The sequence below is a fragment of the Myotis myotis genome, unplaced genomic scaffold (genome assembly GCF_014108235.1).
Source record: "Myotis myotis isolate mMyoMyo1 unplaced genomic scaffold, mMyoMyo1.p scaffold_m19_p_13, whole genome shotgun sequence".
NCBI lineage: Eukaryota > Metazoa > Chordata > Mammalia > Chiroptera > Vespertilionidae > Myotis > Myotis myotis.
The window spans coordinates 15,701,552-15,727,394 of NW_023416317.1; the positions used below are offsets into that span (position 1 = coordinate 15,701,552).

Consider the following 25,843-nt stretch of genomic DNA (forward strand, 5'->3'; position numbering starts at 1 on the left):
AACTTTGTCAGTCAGACCTGCCTTTCACCCATGACAATACCAACCTTCTTGTTTACCGTGTGCACTTGCTGACCGACCATAACAGTGTGAGCAGCACATGTGTGCAGAGCCCCACCCACGAGCAGGGTGGACCAACACTACAGGAAAATTTCTCTAAAATTTTCAAGAGTACATTTCTGGGCCATATTTTATCACGAAAATAGAAATCCAGGCAAATCACATGGCAACGAAAATTTCATAATTATTTCCTTTGTAAGCACATAGAGGCATACATACTCCTGTATGTATGTGACTTTCAGGGTAAAAATATCTTTTTTCCAGTCAAGGAAAATATTGAGCCTTATCTATTTCTGAACCACTGAGTCCTAAGAGTCAAACACCTCTAAATCCATACGCGATGTGTAACAAGCAAAGCCCCTCTCCCTTCCTTTCTTCACCAGACCCCCAACAGGCTCTCTGACACACAGGGATGGTGTAGGAATGGTACAATGTAGTGACAAAAAGAGCACATAACAGAGTAGAAAACAAAATAAATCAGTTAAGCTTTGGCCTGCAGAAGGTCTGAGGTGCAGAGATGGAACTTAGCAGGCTCCTCCCAGGAGAAAGTGCTCACCAATGAAAATCAACAGGTTCCACATGTTTTCCTCTTTTCCTGATAGTGTGAGAAGGAATCTGAATCTCCCACAAACCCTAGCTCTACATATTCCTCATTGGTTATTCTTCCAATGAATGGTGAGTGCCTGCTATGGGCCAATGGGTTTCAGTGCAGCAGAAAATGGCTACTCACCTACACTGCTTCTTCTTCCTGGGGATAAAGGAAGACTCCATTTCTCCAATGTGCAACTCAGTTCTGGCCAATGGAATTTGGGTGGAAGTAAGGGGCAACACTTCTATTCTTCACCATAAAATATCCCTCATGACCCTTTTACCTTTTATGCTCTCAGAAGACATATAAGACTACTTGAATTAGACTGAGAAACGTAATGAGATAGCAAGATGAGTAGGAAAGATGACTAGATGGGGAGTGTGGAGCTTATAAGGGCACCACAGTAGTTAAAGGTAGAAATGTCTGCTCTTCTTTTAACACCTTTTCCTGACAAGCTAAGTAGTGGAAGGGAAAGGGGACAGGACTGAGAGGAACCGTTTCTGTGATGCCAAGACAGTGCCCTATCCAGGCTGTCTGCATCCAAGAGGAATAGACATAGTCAGGACTCTGGCAGCAACTCAAACTAGTTTTTAAAGGGAAGGGAAGAATATATTGGCTCTTATGTCTGAAGAGTCAAGGTGTAATGGCATCAGGTATCACTGGATCCAGGGGATTAGGACTCTTGTCTCTCACCACCTTTTGGCTTTGCTTTCCTCTAAACGTATTTTATTCTTTAGCAGAATTCTACTAAAAGGTTCCCATAAGATAAAAAAAATAGCTGCTGACATCCCTATATATTTATATGACTAAGGTCCAGTGCACGAATTTGTGCACCTTGAAAGGAACTGTGGTCTGCGAGGCTGTGGTGGCACAGGGGTGGGTCTCGGCCCATCCTCTGTGCCCCTGCCCGCCGCCCCCCACCACGGTCCCTGGTCCTCTGTCTGCCAGCAGCCCGCTCCTGCAGCTCCCACGTGCTGATGGCGCCGGCTCTACTTGCACCCGCTGGTGGCATGGAGCAATTGGGGCTGGCGCCAGCAGTGAGTGCCAGCAGGGCTGGTGCCATCAGCAGGTGCGAGCAGCGGCTGCTGCCCTGATCGCCCCTCAGGAGCAGGGGAAAGTGGAGAAGCCCTGAGGGGCGATAGGGGCTGGCAGCAGGCACCGGCAGCAGGTGAAAGCTGCGGCTCTGGCACCGGCCGCGGGTGCAAGCTGGGCTGGAGCCACAGCAGGTGCAATTGCCGGGTGGGACCGCAGCAGGTGGGAGCAAAGAATTTTCAGTACCACCAGAGGCTTGCTCCAATGACAGCGACTAGCACCTGGCCTTGGTCTGGTCCCCCGCTCCTGTGCTCCACCATGCCACCACAGCCAATGCCCGTCATGTTCCGTGCACGCCCCCTGGTGGTCAGCATATGTCATTTCGACTGGTTGTTTGTTCCGACATTCAGTCTATTTGCATATTAGGGTTTTACATATATAGATATTAGAGATACCCCAGAAGCATGGAAGCTTTCTCCCTAATAGTTCCAGCAGAAGTCCCCTGATGAAACTCATTGCACCAACTTTTGCCACAGTCCCATCCATGAACCAATCACCATGGAGCTAAGAAGTAGGATATCTTATTAATTAAGACTTTTCCATGGGCCTGGTCACCAGGGTCTGACAATGGGCAAAGTATGATTCTCTGAAGGATCGAAGTCAAGATACTCCTACAAAAATAAACTGCACTGAAGGATGAGCAGGCAGAAGGGTGTCTCCTGCAGAGATTTGTTAAAGCCTCCAGAAAGCTGAGCTGCACAGGACTAGGTCTGGAGAGGGGAAAACCAGGATGTTTGTCTCCTGTTTCTCGTGTGTTCTCTCCCCCGTCACCCAACTTCCTCCACCTTCATTATACTCTTGCCATAGCCTGCATGTCCCCACCGCCTTTTCAAGGACTGACTCAGTCTGTTGGAATCCCTCTTTCTCAGTTCCTAGGGGAGCAAAGCTCATTGGCTAATCTCAGAAAGAGGCTGCAAGCTATAGGTCTCTGGCCAGACTTACAGACATATTTGCGTAAAGTAGGAGACCTCACTGGGTACAGTCAACTCTAGCAAGTTAGGGCAGATCAAGCTGTTTGGGAGGTTTCTTATTCTAGGGCTGTGGGTAAGGTAGGATCTCTAGAAAGGTATGTCAGAGAAAGCAATAATATGTGTCAAAAACACACAGAAACTTGGACAGGATCAGGCTGCAAGGCCATTTCCAGAATGGGAGTCTTGGTGAAAAATCTGGAATCTCATTCCTTGAGAAAGGTGGATGGACAAGAACTGGCTATGAAGGAAGCAATTGAAAGGCTATGTTAGTCACGAAGGATGCGGACAGAGAATCGAGGGTGGGACTTGGCTGCTCCAACACAGCCATGAGGGAAAACGCAGCCAGGGGATTTACCTGTGAGTCCTGGCATCTTTAAAATATATATATATATACATATATATATATATATATATATATATATATATATATTAGAGGCCCAATGCATGAAGATTCATAAAAGAATGCGCCTTCCTTCCCCTGGCTGCTGGCACCGCCTTTGCTCCGGCTGGAGCCACCTTTCTTCCTTCCCATGCTGCCCAGAGGCCCGGAGTTGCTGGGGCAGTGTGGTATGGCTACGCCATTGTCATGGCAATGAGGCAAGCTTCCCGCCCCACCGCTGGACACCTGGATATGCAAATTAGCCCGCCATCTTTGTTGGGTTAATTTGCATACACACTCCTGATTGGCTGTTGGGCATCGTGAATGTATGGTCAATTTGTATCTTTCTCTTTTATTAGTGTAGACATCCTATATAATAAAACCCTAATATGCAAATCGACTGAACAACCAGTTGCTATGACATGCACTGACCACCAGGGGTAGACGCTCAATGCAGGAGCTGTCCCCTGTGGTCAGTGCACTTCCACACAAGGAGTGCCGCTCAGCCAGAAGCCGGGCTCACAGTTGGCAAGCACAGCGGCCATAGCAGGAGCCTCTCCCACCTCCAAGGCAGTGCTAAGGAGCAGCCAGCCCAGCTTCTGGCTGAGTGGTGCTTCCACAAGGGAGTGGGCCTAAACCAGCAATTGGATATCCCCTGAGTGGTCCCGGACTGCAAGCGGGTGCAGGCTGGGCTGAGGGACACACACACACCACTCCCACCAACACCACCACCCCCAGTGCACGATGTCGTGTACCAGGCCCAATGCATGAAGATTCATAAAAGAATGGGCCTTCCTTCCCCTCTCTCTATATATATAGAGAGAGAGAGAGAAAGAGAGAGAGAGAGAGAGAGAGAGAGAGAGAGAGAGAGAGAATCACCAATGATGAGAGAGAATCATTGATCGGCTGTCTCCTGCACACCCCACACTGGGATCAAGCCCACATCCTTGCATGTGCCCTCACTGGGAATTGAACCATGACCTCCTGGTTCATAGGTCGATGCTCAATCACTGAGCCAGACAGGCTAGGCGAATCCTGGCATCTTTTACCACCAGGTTTTCCCGGGGAAGCCCTCCCAAAGCTGCTTCCTCCTAGTTTGGCATAGTTGTCCTTGGGGCTCCACCCTCTGTGGGTGGGCCTGGTCACCAGTGATGGGCCACTTCTCCCAGCCTGGCCCCACGGGTCAAAACACCTCTCCCTGCCCTTGATAAACTCATGAGCAGCCCAGGGGATTAAGTAAATATTTTATTCCAAACAAAGATTAAACACACAGCCCACACAGGAACAAAAGTACCATAAATTTATGCAAGTTGAGTGGCTTGGGTTTGGTTGGGTTGAAAGCAAAGGAGCATATTCTTGACTATGTGTTGAAATTAGCATATGTGCTGCACACAGATAACCTTTCTCGGCTGCTGCTGATTTAAGTCGACAGAGCTTTCAGGCCCAGCCGGCTGGCAGGTCTCTCCCAGTCATTCATTCCTTTGTTCATTAGTCTAACAAGCATGTATGTGCTTATGATAAACCAGACATTGTGTCCCAGCATCTTCTTCCTCTTTGGCCCAGCTTGTGCTTTCTCTCCCTTCTGTGGGCACCCCAGCTTCCCGGTTCTCTCCCCTGGGGATCATTCACCATCTTTCCTGGCCACAGAGATTCCTCCAGTGAAACTCTGCACCTGGGTCCCCAATGTTCATCCCCATATCCTTGAGATTGTTCTCCTTTCTGTCCATTTGGGCTGAGGGGATGCTAACACTACCTCCAAAGATGAAGGGAGTGTTCCTGTCCTGGCACCTAGACCTAGTCTCCCAGATCTGGGTGACATGCGTCCATGCTGTCTGAGCATCGGATTCTAGACACAGCCAAAGCCCTCCTTTGGCCTCACCTGCATGTTCCAGCTTTTTTGTTGAGAACGACCTCCGGCTCTAAGCTCATTTGCAGAGTCAGATAAGCTCCCCGAACCTGGACCCACTGAAGAGTTCAGCTGGCTGCGAAGGCCTTTCTCAGGCCTCGGTTAGTGTGCAGGGGGGTGTAATAGGTAGTGCCTGCACCAGGGACATTCACCATAGTGTCTTTGAAACTAACCCCTATGCTTCCCTGTCTCCAGCCAGGTAAGAGGTGGGCCTTTCTGTGAAGGCTGCAGCTGCACTGTTAATATACTTTCATGTTGTTTGGTGAGTAAAAATGAAAAAAAAAAAAATTCAGGTTTTCCTGACTTCCTTTTAGTTTTCAAAACAAAGTGGTAGTGATTAGCCAGCCCTATCCACCTTTAAGGAAGTCAATTTAAAAGCTGGTAACCAGCCAGAAATCATAAAATATTTGAATGCAGTGTATTTATTAATTAATATATTTACTGGGGGCAGGGGGATGGGCGAGGACTCTGGTGCCCATTCTTATGGAGCCCTTTGGCAAAAAGACAGCAAAGGCTAACGTGATTCTTTGGGGAATCTCTCTGAAGTAGTAAGTCATTCATGGCCAAGCTTTTAATTGAAGGTAATAATAATTCCAATAATATTATTAAGAACCACCATTAGCACGGGAAGGACTGAGCTCACTGACGTCATGTCAGAGCTATGCCCAGTGATGACTGCCTTGCAGAGCCCCTGCGGGGAGAACTTTCATAATCCATTGAGAAGTTATGAGCTCCTTGTGTTTGCACCAGGAAAGAAATCAGCATTAACCGTTTGGGAAGCCATGTAAAAATGGAGAAAAAGCTACTTGTACTTTTAACAACTTAATTAATAGCTGCAAATGGAGTTAATTCTCACAAAAACCCCATGGAGGAGGTTAGGATGTATGCTGACAATGGAAAATTATCCTGATTTTATAGGTGAAGGCAATTCTCAGACACCAGAAACAAACATGGTCAGGGAGAAAGGGAAAAGATGACTTTTTGTTGTGGAAGGAACAGGGCCCTGGGCCAAGGGGCTCACTGTCTGGGTTGGGACAAGGGCGATCATTGTGTGGGGGGAACTGAATGGAGTAAGAGGAATCTGGGTTAAGAGCCTGGGTTCAGTTATTGCTTCTGCCATTTGTTAGCTTTCTGACCTTGAGCTGGAAGGGGTAACCTTTTAGAACCTTAGTTTTATCATCAATAAATTGGGAAAAATAACTTGTGGCGTTGGAGGGTTTGTTGAAATAATATGTCAAATTCTTAGCCCAGTGCCTGACCATGAGATCCCTCCCATGAAATTCTAATAGTAGCAGCTACTATCTAATGTTCTCATTATTATTCTGTCTTAACTAATTCTGCAGATGTGTGATGAACAATGTGCCAGGAACTGTGCTGGTATGCAGATCAGTTTCTTTCCAATGTATAGTCTAGTAGTGCAGCAGTTCTCAACCTGTGGGTTGTGACCCCTTTGGCAGTCGAAGGACCCTTTCACAGGGGTCGCCTAAGACCATCCTGCATATCAGATATTTACATTACGATTCATAACAGTAGCAACATTACAGTTATGAAGTAGCAACGAAAATAATTTTATGGTTGGGTCACAACATGAGGAACTGTATTTAAAGGGCCATAAGGTTGAGGACCACTGGTCTAGTGGGAGAAATGCCAAAAAGCAAGTGAAGATATCACTAAGTAAAATGCTTGCAAATCGGACTGACTTTGAAAGCCTGGCTTCAGTGAGAACTCAACGGGTTAGAGCTGCCACTGTACCCATGAGCAGAGAGTGTTTTTTCATAACTTGGGCTTTTGAGTAGGTCAGTCCTGTTTGGGTGCCAGTCCCTATGCCCAGCCTGTGCCTTTGGGAAATTCGTCCATGCTTTCTGAGCACCTCGTTCTCCCTCTGTACCCAGGGGTAGGAGGGCAGGCGGTGGGAGACTCTCAGCAGTGACTGGAACACAATAGGCACTCAGCACGTAGAAATGTTACCTTAACAAGGCTCTAGCCCTTCTTTTAGCATCTGGTCTCTGTGGCCCATCCTTTCCATTTGTTTGCCTAGGTGTGGACAAGAAAGTTCTCATCTCCAGCTCTGAGGATTTGGGACAAAAAAAGGGTCATCATTAATTTGAGTAGGAAAAGAAGGGGTGCATTCCAGTAGGGCCTTGCCACAGGCCTGGTCCCAAGGAAGAATTGGGTGGAACAGGTTGGTGTACAGAATCGAGAGTCCCCAGATGTCTGGAAGGACCCCTGTATACATACCTGTGGTAACTGAAGGGTTCTGGCCATGGGGAGGGAGAGTGTGACAAGACCAGCAAATGGTTGGAGTGAAGCTGGGAGGGACTGACCTCTCACTGCCTCCTGCTTCCCTTTGAATGACTTGATATAACACTGGGCTTGTAAGTCATAACTGAGCCTTTATTTTGAGAGTTAGTCTGGTTTGTCATTAGCAGTCTAGGCCTTCAGAACACGGGTCTGCAAACTGCGGCATGCAGGCCAAATCCAGTCCCCTGCCTGCCTCTGCAAATCAAGTTTCATTGGCACACAGCCACGCCCATTTGTTTATTGTCTGGGGCTGGTTTCATGCTACATCCCAGAGTTGGGTAATGGTGACAGAGACCATATGGCCCCCAAAGCCTTAAAAATTTATTCTCTGGCCCTTTGCAGGAAAAGTTTGCCAACCCCTGATCTAGAACATTATAGTTTTGGTCGGAATAGATTCATTCATCGATCCATTCATTGAACAAATAAGTATTCATCTCAGGTGCCCTATACATTGTGCGAGGCCCACAAAATGTCACAGATGCTGTGCCCAATCCCTGTAACAGCTGTGTGAGTCGATGATGTCATCCTCCCATTTTGGGGATGATGGGAAGTGAGGGCTGGGGGAGGCTGAGTGACTTTCCCAAGGTCATGCTGCCACAAGTGGCAGAACCAGGATCAGAATCACATTGGTTCTTATCCTCCCCCGTTAGTATGGATTGCTATGAGAAGAGAAGAAAGATAAACATGCTGGAAACAATTTATTTTACAAATCGCTGATGGAAACTCTTGTTATTTAACGTGATGCGGAAACAGAGTCGCTACTGACTTGGCAGAGCCTCTGTTGAGATGGCTCTTCCTTGTGCGCTGTCCTGAACGCACACACTAATTGCTTTAAACGGTATCAAAAAATCATCTGAAAATGTTTTCCCTTGTAATGACATGATTTCACCACTAATGTTGATAAACATGAAAATGACATAAAGCATTTCCTGTTCCAACCTGAAAGATCTTGGAGGATTTGTCTAAATATTAGCATACCTTTAAAATAATCAGCCGGTGATTATCTGGATAAGAGGTCAGAGAAAGGATGTTTAAAAAAAGAAAGAAAGAAAGAAAGAAAGAAAGAAAGAAAGAAAGAAAGAAAGAAAGAAAGAAAGAAAGAAAGAAAGAATAAAGTGAGGCAAGTTTTCCTTTTCAGAATTCTCCACACTGTGGTGGGAGAGAGAAGAGCTGCCATCCTGCAGGTTAATAATGAATCCTTATTAGAGAGCAAAAGTGACACTTGTTTTTGACATTCTAGTTGTGGCTTTTGCCAGCATCCCCATCCGGGAAATGCAAACCCGAGTTTCTAACTGGAAATAAGAGAAGAGCACCTTAGCCGAATGGACCACGCTTCCCACTCATGACAATTTATGGAGATGGTTTAATGGCACAGTCCAAGTAGAGGTTCTACTGACAAGTTCTCATGTGAACTGATTAGGCTTCCCCTGTAGACATTTTTATCTGACTGATTCATTCCTCTGGAAGAATGCTGGCTTTTACTTTTTTTTTTTTTTTTTTTAGAAGAGATTCCAAATGGCTTGTCAAGATTACATCTTGCATGTGAAGCTCAGCCAGGATTAGGTTACAGCCAGGACTGACAATATTTAATAGGTAGAATTCAGACAGGATTGTAGAAATGGAGCAAGCTGGTCCCAATAAATAGAATGGATGTATGGTGTACATACATCCCAACTAGCTTCAAGGCAGTCTGTGGACTGGATACCCTGGGAGAAGGCATGGATACATAAAATGGAATATTTAAAGAAAATAAATTACCTCAACTTCTGCCTGTTACTTATGGCAGGAGCAGATTCTTATAAACTGTCTGCGTGTCTGGAGTAGTCATGACCTGAATTCCTAGCCACCCGTTCAGATCCCCTGTAAAAACCACATACCTGGGAGAGGAGGGAGCAGGCCCTTTGTGCTCAGCTGGCAGAGATCTCTGTTGCATTTGATAAATGCCGACAAGCTCACCACACCTGAAGGGGTGCCTGGTCTGGGAACAGAAATGAAGCCTCTAATGGGCCACGTGGGAGGTGGGCAGAGCACGTGGCCTTTCCCATCTGAGACCTTTGACCCCAGGTGTGGTATATTTCATGGTGAGGCCGTTAGTCACCAAGGAAAGGGGACTCGAGAGATGTATATCCAAATTATCTTTATTTTTTAAATATATTTTTATTGACTTCAGAGAGGGAGGAATGAGGGAGAGGGAGAGAGAGAGAGAAACATCAATGATGAGAGAGAATCAATGATTGGCTGCCTCCTGCACGCCCCCCACACTGGGGATCGAGCCCGCAACTCAGGCATGTGCCCTTGACTGGAATCGAACCCGGGAACATACAGTCTGCAGGCCGACACACTATCCACTGAGCCAAGCCAGCCAGGACTGAATTATCTTTATTTTAATTAAAAATGCTCAAGGAAAAAAAATCATTTAAGGGTTAGGTTTGCTTTTGCATGAAGGGTCAAAGGAGAAATGAATGATTAATTCTTTGTGGAGTCAGTGGAATAGAAGCTCCAAAAGGGGAGAAACCTCACCCATTTTTTCACTGCTGCAGTCCCAGGTTCTAGACCAGTGCTTGGCACGCAATAGGCACTCAATAAATATTTGTTGAATGAGTGACAGGCCACTGAGTGCCCACGTGTGTATCTGCTCCATCAGCACATGTTAAGTTAAACACCTATCATATGCGAGGCACTGAAGGAAGGAGCAGCCCCGAAGAAGCTCACAGCCCAGCAGAGGGAGACACATATGCCAGCCCATGGTTTCTGCATTATCAGAACCTGTGGGCGAGGGAATGGAGCTATTTTATAAAATCTGAAATGTGCCCATCTGTCCGCTGGAATGATAAATAATATAGTACAGTTGACTATTTTTCAAATATATGTGGATTTGGTATGGCTGATAAATATTATTTTATATTTTATTTTAAAAGGTTAATGTGTTCCTGATCCTTTCTGTCACTGTGTATTTTCTAAAAATACTGTCACAAGAGAGTCATGGGACTGCGCACTATATAAAGGGCAGGCAGACTTGTGTGGTGGAAGGAGCGACCTGGCCGCGCTGCACTCCCAGCAGGACCAGCTGCTTAACCATGGGCAAGGCGGGCAAGGCCCACCCGGGAAGGTCTCATGATTCTCTTTACCATCAAGCCTGTGCACATGCTCTTTCCCTTGCCTGGGTCATTCCATGTAGAACCATCTGTGCCTCCACCTCCTTGGCCCAGTTCATTCCAACCCGTGCCCCTCCTTACCTTCCCCCAGGGAAACTTTCCCTGGGCCCAGCCTGGGCTGGTCCCCTTCCTCTGTGCTCTCCTGTCCTTCCTACTCCTCATATCCTGTGTCATGTAACCACAATTTGTGGAATTTAGTTAATTAACCTTCATGAAAGCAGGAAGTTGGTTTTGCTTGTCTGCATAGCCCCAGTGCCTGGCACAGTCCTGGCATGTCAGAGTGCTGGGCAGATGGATAGATAGAGAAGTAAAGGAAGCTCTCTGTATATATTTTTTAAATTTTATTTTTTTTTTAGAGAGAGGAAGGGAGAGGGAGAGAGAGAGAGGAACATCAATGATGAGAGAGAATCATTGATCGGCTGCCTCCTGCACGCCCCCTATTAGGCACTGAGTCCTCAATCCAGGCATGTGCCCTGACCGGGAATTGAGCTGTGACCTCCTGGTACATAGATCAACACTCAACCAGTGAGCCACACCGGCCGGGCTGTTTCAAAACGTGGACAGCAACACCTAACTCATGGGCTTGTCACAAGGCTAAGTGAGATAACGTGAAATGTCTGGCTTATGCAAAAATTTAAAGACTATTATTTTTATCATTCCTATAATTGTGATTATGATGATGAAGAATTAGTGTGTAAGAAAGAATTCAGAAGGTGACTGAGCCTTCCAAGGTGAAAAATGCCACCAGCATTATCTGGGCAGTTTGTGCTTTCCCTGGCACCACATTGAGGCTCAGACCAACCCAGCTGTGTATGTATGGGAGACCACACTGGCACAAGCTGGTGGTGTGCCAGGCTGAGGTGGTGCACGTCCAGTCGCCGGGGGCCTGGTGTTGCTGAACCTGTCACTCCTCTACCTCGCAGGTCTCACCTGACCATATTGATGACCACACTCTTTTAAAAGCATAAGGAACTAATCTCTTGAAATTTACAATCCGTGAGTTTCCAATCATGTGGGAATAGTGGTGAAAAGACCTTTCATGTTTTCAGGGGACAGGAAGTGAGACTCTTTCCACTGTTGTGGGGGGAGGGGCACGTGGTGGCCAAGTGCATAGACTCTGGGGCCAGGCTCCTTGCTCCCCTGGGAATCCCAACTCGGCCACTTTCTATCTATGTGACTTTGCCACGGCATTTATCCTCTTTGCTCTTTGTTTTCCTTGTCTGTAAAATGAGAGATAATAGTACCTGACTCAGAGAGTTGTTCTGAAGATTGAGGGTGTTTATATTTCCAGAGTGTGAAGATAATGCCTGGTAAATAGGAAGTGCTGATAGAGAAATGAATGGATGAATGGATGGATAAAATAGGGAAGCTTTTAGTTAAGACTGATGGGAACTCCTGGTAGGAATTGCTTGTATTTCTTGAGCATTTTAATTTACCAAGTTCTGCATTTCCCAGCAGCCTAACAAGGAAGGTAGGAAGGTGCTATTATTTTGCCCACTTAAAGAACAAGAGTCAGAGAGGACAAAATACTGATTTGTCCAAGAGAACATGATGTCTTAATAGCAGAGAAGGATTCTAATGTAAGTCTTTCTGATTCCAGAGCCCTGAGATCTTTGCTCCTGAATTAACACAAGACCCTCTAGGAAAGGTCACGTGAAGGAGTAATTCTTCCACAAACCCTAATGCCTAGTGTTCTTAAAGCCCAGTGGTACAGATTATGCTGGACTCCTATCTGCTCGTTTACTTGTTGAATGATTAGTTGATCCACTCATTCATCCATCCCTTCATTCATTCATTCATTCAACAAATATTATGGAATACCTTCTCTGCAGCAGGTGTTTATTGAGGGCTTCTCTAGGCCAGGCACTGTTCTTAAAGACCATAAAAGTATGAGTTGCTCATTGTTGCACTTTTCAATGCCTAGCAGAAAGTAGGCAATAAGGATTCTCATATTGGATGTATAGATGGACATATGATCAATAGACTTCCAGGATGCTATAATAAAAAGTCCACAACTAGGAATTTGGATACTTCTGTTCTTGTTCTGATTTTGCTGCTAATCTGGTGACCTTTCATAAGTCATTTAATTTCTTAGAAACTTAGCTAGCTAACCAACTTCCTTTCTTCTGTTCCTTTCCTCCACAGAATGATATTGAGGGTCTTGGCTGTAGGTGGTAGTAATTAGAAGTAAGAATATATTGTTCTAAATTATCCCCAAGAGACCTACCAGCTCTAAATTGTATAATGTAATGATAGTTTAGATGAGCTACATCTTCTGAGTAGACTTAAAGTTCTAGGTTGACTGCAATCACCTCAGGCTACCAAAGGTCCTATAGTACAGGGTGAGGGTGGGAGACCATTAACACAGCCAAATCAGTTGTCTTTGGGTCACCCCTTGGGCTTTCACTGAAACCAAACTTAAGAGGAAGGAGAGATGGGAATTTGGGACAATAATCCTTGCTTCCTTATCTCCATCTCACCCTGTCTCCCAGAGCCCGACAGCCTTCCAGCAGTGGATTAAGAGTGAACAGGACCAGATTCCAGGGGAAAAAAAAATGACTTGAGCCTCACATGCTTCTCTTCTCCAACTAGTTAATTCTCTGGAACAATTTGACCAAGATGGGAAGCCATTGTTCTGGGGATCCATTGGTAGTTCTCACCACTTGCCAGCTCTGCAAGTTGGTATGCAAATGGGCACACAGCACACGTTTGCTCTCTGGCTTAGATGTCCGGCCTTCCTCTGCCGGTGTGCAGAGAGAGAGCCAGCTGTTTGGCAATCCCTCTAGCTCCTCCACCCAGTGGGAGTTCACTCAGCGAGTAACTTAGCATAGTATCAGGCGTGAGCAAGAGCTAGTGCAGGCTCCAGGATCAAGCTTCCTTGGTTGCAATCCCAGTTCCTCCACTCACTAACTATGAGATCTTGGGCAAAGGACTTAACATCTCAAAGCTTCAGCTTCCACATGTGTTCCGTAGGGGATGATAAGAAGAACTCGGACCGCTCAACGTTGTTGCGCAAATTAAGTGAGATAATCTACATGGAACACCACACACAGGGCTGACGCGCAGAAGACACACAGTAAACAGAAGCGCTTTTTAATGTTGTTTTTGTTGTTCTTTGTGGAATTCTCTCAGGAACCAATTGTGTGGATTCAAGTGTGATAAAAATCCCCACATGGCTGTCCAGCCGCCTGTCAGTTGATAGTTGGTGGCCCCAAGCCACCCATTGGGTCAGAGTATTCTGGAAGGAGCATTCCAACCACTCTTCCTACCGCCCACATTTTCTCAAACCTTCTTTTTGCTGCCAAGAGCTCCTGACTCAAAAACAGGAAGAAACCAAGTGCGAGTGTAGTTGAGCATGCACTGTAAAGATGGTCCATTTAGCTGGCAGAGCGAGAGTTTGGGAGAGGGTGTTTGAAAGACTAGCTTGTAACTTTCGGTGCCAACCCAGAGGCGTGAGGCAATATTTTTCCTTTTCTCCTGGAAGATCCACAGCCTCTTTCTAGGGCAATCTCTTGGGTTTCATGGAATTGGCTGTTACATTTGGAAACCAACTTGTGCATCTGAGCATTTGGGGAAAAGCTGTTGACAACCCTTGCTCTCTTTCCGCCTGTCTCCCTTTTTCTAATATTTAGGAGCCTTGACCAAAACAAAGAGCCCATTGTGTCCCTGGTACAAGCACCAGAACTAAATTAAACATTCATTGAGTCTTAATTAATTGTATTAAGGTTGGGCAATTCCTATTGCTTGAGAGAGAGAAAAAAAACAAAACACCAAATACTTAATTTACTCGCGATGTGGTGTGTGTCCCTTAGTATTGAACTAAACCACCACAAGACAATCACTCACTTAACAGAAACTGGGGCCTCGGCCCAGGAACTAATTAGCCCCTCTTTCTCTATATATAGCTATCTTCACCACCAGGACCATCTGGAAGCTGTTACCTTCCAAATTCTTTCCATCTCTCTCTCTCTCTCTCTCTCTCTCTCTCTCTCTCTCTCTCTCTCTCTCTCTCTCTCTCTCTCTCTCTCTCTCTCTCTCTCTCTCTCTCTCTTTTTTTTTTCCAAACCGATCATTACTGCCACGATTCTTTCTTGCTTTCTTATTTTTATGTTATGTGACTTCCCACTGTTAGATTCTCCAGTTTTATCTAGATCACAGCCCAGCTGGCCTGGAGACTTACTCTTTGTTTAATTTTCAAGTGGCACACCTATTTTTATGTACTTTTCCCAGTGGCAGAGGGGAAAAAAAACCTTTGTGCAAAACCCAGAGGCGGAAGCAGGGATGATTGCCAAGGGGCTCCAGACCTCCCCGAGTTGACCGTGAGCCCACCAGGGAGACCCCTGAGCTCTGTGAAGCCCCAATACTGGTGTCTTTGGTGATTAGAGACACATGGGAAGTTCTTGGAAGAACTTGGTTTCTTCCCCAACTAATTGAGTGAAAAGCACCAATGGTGATCTGCCCTTTCTTTGAGGAAAACTTGCCCGGATCAAGGTCTACTCTACTTGGAGTCACTAAGGAAGAATAAAAACTGTCTTAGCTCACAGAGTACGTTAGGAGAGTGGCCTTAAATATTTCATGAGCCCTGATTAATCCACAGCCCTTACTTTGACTCTTGAGAGACCCTCTAGTCTGGCCCCTGTATCTCCCTCCTGTTGACATTCCCTGGTTCACTGCATTCCTGGAACTCTGGCTCTCTTTCTGTCCCCCAACATCCCAACTTTATTTTCACCCCAGGACCTCTGAGCCTGCTGTCTCCTGGGCCTGGAACCCATTCCCCTCTCCCTGTGTAAGACGAATGCCTTCTCTTCATGTAGGTGTCAGCTAGGCTGTGACTGTTGGAAGCATCCCTATCTGACCACACCATCTGAAGTCCCCGCTGCCCCCCAGGCCCTCCCTATCACATTCCTCGGTTTTGTCCTCTTGATAGCACTTGTCACCATGTGAATTATGTTATTTATTTGCGGACATGTCTGCCTGTCTTCAGCAGAATATCCATTCATGAGAAGTACCTTTATCTAAACGGGCTACCATTGTGAGCCCAGCCCCTGGCCTACTGCCTGGAACCGTAATTGGTTGTTTAATGAGATAAATTATTATGGAACAGCTAATACCTGAGTCTGTAGCTTTCTGGGTATAATGACATAACGTGAGTTTTTAGGATTCTTTGGCCATTTAGAGTACGATCCAAAGTAGCAAGAGGCAAGGCGTATTCTAAGAAGCCTCGAGTGACTGTACTAAAATCACCAGGAAAACTTCCAATGGTAGACTAACTTTACTTGAAGGACTCTCCGGGTCACCATAAGTTTCTGCGTGTTTCAGGTTCATTCCCTTTATCTCTGGCATTTTACAGTCCCTTTGGTGTAAGCCTCTCCCATTCCTCCCAACCCCAGGCATCAAAGCAGCAACAGCCTAAGCCTTCCAGAGCTCACCGCTCAGGGGCTCTGGTCGCCTCTGGGAGCAGCGGCCTCGCCGTCACCCCCTGCCCTGGCATCCCTTCTGATACCGAGCTTCACAATACATAGTACATGTTGGCTCAAGCTCTAGTGAGGCCTGGGGGACGGGAAGTGTAATGAATTCTTTCTTTATGGAGGGGGTTCTCATCTTCAGGCCTAAAGACCGACTCCCTCCAGGCAGGAGATTTCGTTTTGTCCCTTTACAGTAGTTCATCTGCGTCTTTTTCCTGTTGCTTCTATCCCACGTCTTCGTCCCAAATGGCAGAAATCCCCAGAGAGCTAAGTTCCTGGTTCTCAACTCCATTTATATTAAAAATTCCCCAAATAAAAAGGCCCGTGGTGTCCAGATTTCAGCAGGGCTGGCAGGACCCTCTCTACAAAGGATCATGTGTCGGAGCCTTAAGTCCCAAGGAGGAATCCAGTTACATGGGAGCTCAGGTCCACAACCTGCTCGTCAAGCATTTTCATTTTCCTTTAGTGTCACATTGGATTCAGCTCATTCATTTTTCGGAAGAAGAAAATATTCTTAACAGCCAGGTTTCAGGCTTGGCTTTCATCTGGGAGGCCTTTAGCTTTTCATCTTCTCTCTTCAATCACCTTTTCATGGACCTTTCCTACCAAGCCTTTGGGACTCAAATCCAAGGAAGAAGGAATTCGGGCCTTGAAAGAACGCTGCCCAAGCCTGTTTCTTGACGAATGACTGGTCTTCGTAAAAACAGAGTAAACAAAGTGAAAGGAGGGACATTTTTTGTAAAAGTCAAAGGCATAAATAAATAAAATTGAAAACAACAATAATAAATAACAAGACATGATCCACCAAAAAAGCTGAAAAAGAAGCTGATTTTTTAAAAGATCCAATGTGGTAACCACATGTAAGTATTTAAATTTAAATGAATTCAAATTAAATTTTAAGTTGAGTTCCTCAGTCTTGTTGGTCATATGTGACGAGTTCACATTGAGCTGATGGCTAGTGGACAGGGCAGGTCCATCCATATTGTACAAAGCAGATGATGGGAGGTTTCCATTGTGGTAGCAAGTTCCGTTGGGTGTGTCTCCATAGTCTAACCTTAATCTACGTTTAATAAACCAGAGAAAGTAGATAAGGTACAAAATGCTTTGTTAGGAAGAAGACCAGGGACAACTACAGATATAACATGGACATTTTTATTATAAACGGGGTTATGAATAACTGTGCCAATAAATTTTATTTTTTTAATATATTTTTATTGATTTTAGAGAGAGGAAGGGAGAGAGAAAGAGGAAAGAGATAGAAACATCAATGAGCGAGAAACATCAATTGGCTGCCTCCTTCATGTCCCTGACCGGGGATCGAGCCTGGAACCCAGGCATGTGCCCTGACCAGAAATCGAACCAGTGACCTCTTGGTTCATGGGCCAATGCTCAACCATTGAGCCACACCAGCCAGGCGTACCAATACATTTTAAAAAACAGATAAAATAAGCAGTTTTCTGACAAGATAAACATTTCCCAAACTGACACAAAGCAAAATAGAAAGCAAGCTTGAATACAGTAGTAACCAAAGAACTGAATCAATAGCTAAAGTATGACCCCACCATCTTCCTCACCACCAAAACAATGGCACCAAGTCCAGATGATTTTACAGTTAATTCCTACCAAACCTCCAAGGAACAGCTCATTTCTTAATGAAAAAATGGCAGTGGCCACAAAGTCTTGGATTGAGGATTTTAGTCCTTCCTCTGTCCCTTTCATGACCTGTGTCCCAAGGCAAGACACTTTCCCTCCTGGTGTCTTGACTGTGAGGCAGTTAAACTAAAAGGTTTTCAAGGGCCTGGAAAGCTCCTTGGCCCCAGTTGTCTTCCCTCTACTCTTGTCTACACATTTGAAGTATTTAAAATATTGAAGTGATAATACTGGATTACCCTTATGGCCAGTCTGATTTCCTGGGCTGAAGATGATTGTTAAATAGAGCCAGAGAAAAGAGAAATATCTTAAGAAACAGTTGACCCATCATTATTATGGAACTGAAGCCCAATTTTGATTTGTTCCTGCCTCATTCATGGAGGATTTCTCCATGGAAAAGAATTTACTGCTGGGCCTGAGAAACAACACTGTCCAGTGGGTAAAGGTTGTGCTTTTCTGGATTTTACCTTAATAGCAATAGCTAATATTCCAGAATGATTCTCACATGTCAGGCGGAATCTAAATGCTACATGGGCATTAGTCTGGAGACCTGTATGATGTCCTGTGAGGTAGGTAAATATTGGCTCCATTTTAAAGACTAGGAACTGAAACTCAGAGATGTTACTTGCCCAAGGGCACGTGGGTCTTACATGATGAATAGAGCCTCAGGTCCAAGAGACCCTACAACCTGTGCTCTTATGCACAGGCAACACGTTATCAGTATTTGTGGAACTTCCGTGGTAGCTAAAGGATTTCTCCTTGGGTTTTATGCTTTTGGGGAGCAGTAGCAATTCTTCTGTTCTACGCATCTGAGGGGTTCCTTTTCCAATGGCACCTTATCCAACGGACCTTGAGAAGCCATTTATTTCCTTCCGCAATCAAAGCAATCGCTGGCTTGGGCTGTTCATTAAGGAAGCAGGGCTGGCTTGTAAAAGCTCATTTATGTCATAGTATTAGTTGCATGTATAAATGATGGAAAAAATAATTGCTCAGGCATGCCATAGTTCAGGAGAGTCTGTGGACTGGAGGGGCCCTTCCTTGGGGGGATATGCTTTAGTAGAAATAGGGACATTACTCTATCATTTCTCTCCTGCTGGTTCCTTGAAGGGTCACAAATCCTTCCTTCCATTGGTGACCACCAGAGCTGATTATCAGCACTAATCAGCAGCAGGTCGTTTTGCCTGTTCTTCTTTGATTTTGTGGCTTTTCTCAAAACTTTGTTTTCAAATACCTCACCGCTTACCAGAGAAGCGAAGGCTGGCACACGCAGGGCCATCACGGACACTTCTGCGAGGGTCAAAAGGGCATGCTGATGGAGAATTTAATTTCCCCGTGTTACCCGCTTCCTTAGCGTCTCATTCCAGACTGATTAAGTCAAACACAACCCAGCTCTACAATTTGCATTGTGCAAGGTGGACTTCGGGAAACCTGGGTGGATGAGAAACATTTTTAGGAGCCAAAACAAAAGAACATTCAGTTTAGATTCTTCAGAACACACCTACCTAAGATAATAGGGCGCTTCTTTAAACGTTTTCTGAACCCACCACGAACCTCCCGCAGAAATGCAGACAGCCTTTCAGTCCCTGGAGTTAACACAGGGGCTTAGAGGGATAATGGGCCCTGGATTTAGCTTCGGTTTAAGTCTTTGTGTGGCTGACAGGGCTTAAAACGGGCAGGTAATCACTGGTACAATGTGTCATCCCTTTCCTCCCTCTTCTTATGAAACAAAGTGCAAAGTACTTACCTTTTTTAATCTTAAGCTATTTCTTTTAAATGCAGCAAAATTATCGCCATGTTCCTTTGGTCTGATATATTTCAGAAAGACGTGGTTTCCATGTCAAGACGGACGTGAGTGTGAGTTTGGTATGTGTTGAAGGAGCTACAATAAACGAGTCTTCATTCATACGGACACCTGTTTGTCTCTGAGGCATTAAATGGCTCATGTGAAACGTTAATGAGGTCTCCAGGAAGTGTCCAGGCCTGGGTCTCAGGCAGTGGCTTAGAAGAACGTCTGCTTTCTTCTTGTTTTTTCTTTCTTCTTTATACCAACACCGAAGAAATGGCTACCATGTTTTGACCACTTGGGGATGAGCCGGGAGTCATTCATGTGAAGTAAACACTTGCATGCATTGTGCAAAGGAGGAAGCTGAACTCACACTGGGTCGGTGCCCTGAGCTCAGGCCTGTGAGCAGCAGTGCTGGGCCTCAGGCCCCTCCCGTGGAACCCCAGATCCTGTGCATTTATACCTCAGGGCCAGATGTCTGGTCACTGGCCATGGCCAGTGGTTTTTCTCCCTGCCTCCACTTTCTGCCTGTCCTCCCAGCACTGGTCTGGTGTGGGCCACAGCGCCTCACCCCTCCCTTGGTCTCTCGGTGGTTTCCCTGGGTCAGAACTCCCCCAGCTCATCTAACCTGCATGTCTGGCCAGGTTCACCTGAAACACCACCTTCTCTGCGTCCCTCCAGCTCCTCCTATTTTCAACCCCATGAGGCTCAATACCTCTGCCCTGTCCTCTTATTCCTCCTGAAGGTCCCCTGGGCAGTTTTTATGAATTTTCCACTATTCCCAGATAATGAGGTATTTTTTCCTCTTCTAAAAATATATACTGTTTATTTCTTTTTCCATGTCTTCATGCCTATTGTTTGCCGTTATCTGAAATGCCCTATTTTCTGTCTAAACCACCTATTGGATCCAGCCTCTTCTAAATGTTGTAAATGTCATTATCTCTCTCTCCTGACCTCCAGGGGCTCTTAGAGTCCTAACTTAATTTACCCCAGAATTTCCTTTTCTTGATCACAATGGTTTCCTTTATGGTGGTTTTGTTTCCAGACTATAAGTTCCTTACGACGAGGTAATGCTCTTTATTTCTTTTGTTCTCTCTGTACTTAACAGAGGTCTAGAAATTAATCATTATAGCTAATATTTATTGAGCATTTAAAATACACCAAGTACTGTCTACATGTATGAACTCTTGTACTCTTTACAATAATCTTCTGAGGTGACAACTACTATTAATTACATGTCCAGACAGAGAAACTGAGGAATTGAAAGATCGGGTGACTTTCCCAAATGCTGAAACTGAAATGCCAATCAACAGTAGAGCCAGTGCTGCCACACTGCACTGTGCTGCCTGGCACTATCCTGGGCGTCAGATACAGGGAAATGCCCTTCTTGGCACAGAGAACAAATGAGTCAGCGTGAATTCTTTAGCTGAGATTTTGATGCAGCTAATGAAGCTCACGGTTCCCAGACTTCCTCTAGAAATGGGTTCTCGGCTCCTCCCCTGTCACTCAGCACCTGGAGAATTATGTGTTAAGTCAGAATATTCTATTTTAGAAAAGCGTTACAAATTTCATCAGCCCTCTCCAAGTCCCACTTGGAACAAGTTGGATCTTTGCATGGGGGGGGGGGGGGGGTGTGACTCAAGCCCTCACTCCTCCCTTCTCCAGTAATAAGAGCTTCTTCTATTGGGTATTAGGCACTTTAATCCATTTTGGAACAAGGTAGATAATATGCAGAAACAAGCAAAGTCAAGTATTTTAAATTTTCAACAACAGCAAAAACTACTACTCTTGAAAATGAGCTACAATTGGATCGTTTTGAGAAACTTGTGACTGCCTGGGTCCACACCGTCACTTTCTGACCCTGGATCCCTGCAGGACATGTAAGCAGCTAATTTCAGGACACTGCTGGTAGCTTGCGCTTTCCCAACCGCAGGCTTTCAAATGCTGTTGCCGGAGCATATCTGTCACAGGGGTACCCTCCTGTTGCCGAGTAGATGTTGTGCTCTTTGGGTGTTTTTGGCCAAATCCAACCAAATTATCAGCATCAGAAAAAAAATCCAATTAATAAAAGCCTTTTAAATCTTAAGACTCAAGGTGTGTCGCTATGCACCTCAAATTCACACTGCATTCTGAGGTCACTCCTCTTCCTCCTTGTCCTCCTCCTCTTCCTCCTCTTCCTCCTCTTCCTCCTTCTCCTCCTCCTCCTCCTCCTCCTCCTCCTCCTCCTCCTCCTCCTCCTCCTCCTCCTCCTCCACATTTCTGACTCATCTAAGGACAGAGCCTTGTCTGGAGTCAGTTAGTATATGTTTGCCGGGTAGAATGTGGGATATTTTACTGGCTTCAGCAAATAGTAATCAAAAGCAGAGTGTCCTCTACCAAGGGAGGTGTGACTGGAGGTTCGAAGAGTGATGTTGGTCAAGTTAGACTGGAGGATTTTACGGTGCTGGCTGCTACTGGAGGTGTGGGGCAAACATATTTGGGTGGGAGAAAGAAAAAGTTCCTCCACAACTATATCAGTTGGTTTTGTGAAAAGGGTGCCATTGTGCCAGGTCTCCTTTGAACGGAAGGGTAATAGCTTATGGAGCATGAATGCAAAGCCCTACCAGGTCTAGCCCTGGCTCTCCTTTCCAGCCTCAGCTCACCACGCCCGTCAGGTATGCGAGGCCCCGGAACACCCGCCTGCTTGCATTCGCACCTGTCCCATGCCTTTCCCAGACCCGTGCTTTGCTCTTGCTCTCCTTGCTGGCAATGCTCTTCTCCTCCAATGGACCCAGATGTCTCCTGCATTTATCTTTAAAAATATTTTTTTTTAATTTATTTCAGAGAGAAAGGGAGAGGGAGAGAGAGATAGAAACATCAACAATGAGAGAGAATCATCAATTGGCTGTCTCCTATACACCCCCTACTGGGGATGGAGCCCGCAACCTGGGCATGTGCCCTGACTGGGAATCAAATCATGACCTCCTGGTTCATATGTCGACGCTCATCCATTGAGCCGCACCGGCTGGGCTCATGCATTTTCTAAGCTTCAGGCTAGGAATCCTTTTGCCCAAGGAACCATCCCTGACCACCTCCCTCCCATGCAAACGTAGATATGCCACTTCTCCGTGCTTTCGGAATTGGCTGTAAAGAACTTTCTCTTGCCTGTGAACACTTGTGTTTTAGTTATTCATGTGCCTCTGTGGCTACAGCTAGCCTGGAATTCCTGGATCTCTGCATCCCCACCTAGCACAGTGCCTGGGATGTAGTGGGGGGTCCAGGGGCCTTGTTGAAAGAAGAAACAGCCTGAGGAAGATGATGATAAATAAGTGATATTCCTCCAGGGAAAAGAAGCTGCAGCCTGCCTATTTGAGATCCCCAAATGCATTCCATTCTTTCTTTGCTGTCAACCTACTCTGCCTGTCACGAGGAAGTGGGCCGCCCCAGGTGAAAGTAAAGCCCACTTGTCCTTAGGGATGTAATCTGTACGTGCAAAAGCCTGGCGCTTCCCAGCTGGGTGTGGCGAGCCCATCCCTGGGGAATTTTATCACAGAGTGTCTCAGGCAGTATCTCCCCACCCAGGTGTCTGGGGGAGAAAAGGTGATCAAAGAAACCAACTGTAGGGGGAATCTTAGAGTCCGACAGTGTTTTTTATGGATAAGAAAGGGCTTCCAGGGATACCTAGACTAGAAATGGGCACGGTTGACCGTAATATGGGGCAAATGCTTCAAGCGCCTCGTGACCATTTCCGTGCAGCCATCTTTCATATCCCTAGGAGATAAAGTCACCCTGGGGTCATAAACCACCGTCAGGATATTGGGCAAGACTCATAGGTAGTTGTTCGGAGCCAGTAAAAGCATCTTAATTGGCCTAAATGACAACAGTTATGTTACAAATATTAGAATTTACGACCTGAGAAGGCATAATCACAGCTTCCATCAGTTAAGTTTGCATAGGAGAAGCTTGGGGATTTAGGATAGGGCTGCAAGTTGGGGGAAATCTGATTAGCCTTAACTTTATGACAAGCACAGAGCTAAGTGAATCCCAGTGCTTTCAAGTTCCTGATCCCTGGGAGTTAAAGGCAGTGGTGTTTCAGAGCCGGTAAAAGCCACCTCGTCCCCCAGCACAGCTGTCATTTTATTGGCCTTGTAAAGTCTCCTGTTCACCGTGACAAATCCAAGACCATATACCTGTGAGGAGGAGATGTTTTAGATTATGGGATGCGCAGGAAGCAGACGGTGGGGTTAGAGGGTGAAAGCTGAAGGCTGGGGTATTTGTTTATACCGAGCCCTCTCTGGAATGTGCAGAGTCATTGGGAAAAGCAAGTAAACGCTGCTCCAAAGAGCCGGCCAGGGTCTGATGAGATGCCTCGGCCTTTGGGCCTTTGAGGAGGGAGCTGATGCATCGAATAATTCCACGCACTTGAAAATTAAACTTGGGTTTTTAAAACGTGATATATTCCGTGGAGGTTTTTACTGAGGGAGGGCATTAGTGCCAAGCAGTACTACTACATCTAAAGGAACAATGATAACAAAGCCAACCCACGAAAGGGAGTGCATTTTGAAAGAGACACATTAGAGCGATACATCTGATATCATTGATCAACCAGGTGATTGCCCAGGGCTCAGGAATCCATGGCGTGGAGTCATCTTCCGGGTAAAAGGCAAACAGCCAGCTTAATCCCAATTTGCAGAGCTTCAAAGGTGGACAGTCATTTTGCAGGGCAATGAAGAGCTCAGGTTATCTATTTAATGACAAAGTCTGTGAAGTCAGTGAAATTTCTTTAATGAATTTGAGAACAATCCTTCAAAGAAACCTCCAATTGAAGCCCATAGAGAGGCCAGTGTCTTTGAACTGGAGAGATGAATTTACCCTGGATTAACCTGACCTTTCATACTCTGTTTATCAGGGACGGAGTTCTGAATTTTGAGAGAAGCACTATTGTGTTTGGCAGTCGGACCTATCATTGATATATTACAGCACATAGCGAGGCTTTTAGCTTCCCATAGCTCCATTCATTGGTAAGGACTCCCCAAAAAAGAGTCTGTTATACACATGAAATTTTTACATATATGTCCATGTTCTAATATTTGCACATGAGTCCATGTTCTAACAGTTTTACACATGAAATGCTTGCACATGTGTTCATGTTCTAATATGAATCCAGTGTTCTGACATTTTCTAATGGGTCCCGAGATGTGCCTTCAATTTGTTATTTCTCAGTGGGCACAAAACAAAACTTCAGTTTTGGTTTTATTTTTATCATACTTTCCACGGCACTTCCATACCCTTAAACCTTGCATCTCCCCAATCCAGAATCCCGTGCCTTATACTGTGAGAGAAATAGAAAATCTGGAACTGATTATGAAATTATGAAGCAGGGAGATGCAGAAATGCATGGGGATCAGTGTACAGACGCATAAGCCCCGATACACACTAAGCCTGTGCGAAGGACACATTCTGCCTTCTGGGGTCATTTTGGGTTTGAACCCCTGCTTTTACATCTCACATAATGCAATCTAGCATTTGCTTTGTGTAGTGCTTGGGGAGCTTTTGGTGTTAACAGAATTCCTTTCTAAAGAAATTCCTTTGGATTCCTTCAGAATTTGTCCAGTTTCCAGGTTCCAATAGGAAAAACATGGACGAGATTTTAATAGAAAAATAGTGCTTCAGATTTTTCATTTGGCAAGCACCCTACTCTAGGGCTGCTCTTGTTTTATTAAGTGGAACAGGCCGGCTTAATAGAGGAGCTCTCAGCATTTGTATCCTGATTTGAGGGAAGAGAGAAGCCTGGGCCACCTGGGAAATACACCCTTTGGAATTTTGAGCCCACTTATAGTTTTACCATTCATTCTCAACTCATCGGACAATACGCTTAAACAATAATTGTATGTGCCAATAAATCAAGATCAAATCTTTTAATGTTTTTTGAGAAAGGAAAGTTGGGTCTTTCTTTCCATAAGTTATTTCAGTTGTGATTCTCTTCCAGTTGATCAAGAGAGGGGTGGTGGTGGTGGTGGTGGTGGTGGTGGTGGTGGTAATGATGATGGTGATGGTGGTAGTAGTGGTGGTGGTGGTGGTGATGATGAGATAGTTTATATTTTAGCTTTAGTGCTCTCATTGATTTTAAAGGAAACACATTTTTATTACTAAAAATTTCAAATACCACAATGTCTTTGCAGAATTCCACCATCTAGAAATACTGAGATTTGATGGGCTTATGTGTCTTCCTAGTCTTTTACCTATATCTAGGCTCTTTTAAAAAGTGATACCATATTATAAATGCCTTTAAAACTTGCGTTTTGAACTTAACATTGTATGTTGGACACTTTTCCACACTAATTGATATATACCCACAGAATCATTTTTGTAACTACAGAGCATAGCAGTTTTGTGTTACTTAACCAGTCCTTAATGATGAGCATTTAGTTCTTTTAAAATGTTTTCTGTTCGAATCCTGTGGCTGCTGGGGCGTTACCTTTATGCACTTATCCTATAATTTCTTTAGAATAAATT

At 45.3% G+C, this 25,843-nt stretch overlaps 1 protein-coding gene across 6 annotated transcripts in view; it reads left to right on the forward strand.

Annotated features, from left to right (window-relative positions):
* ERC2 (ELKS/RAB6-interacting/CAST family member 2) overlaps nucleotides 1-25,843 on the forward strand; it is an 880,873-nt gene that overhangs the window by 746,767 nt on the left and 108,263 nt on the right. The window lies entirely within an intron of this gene.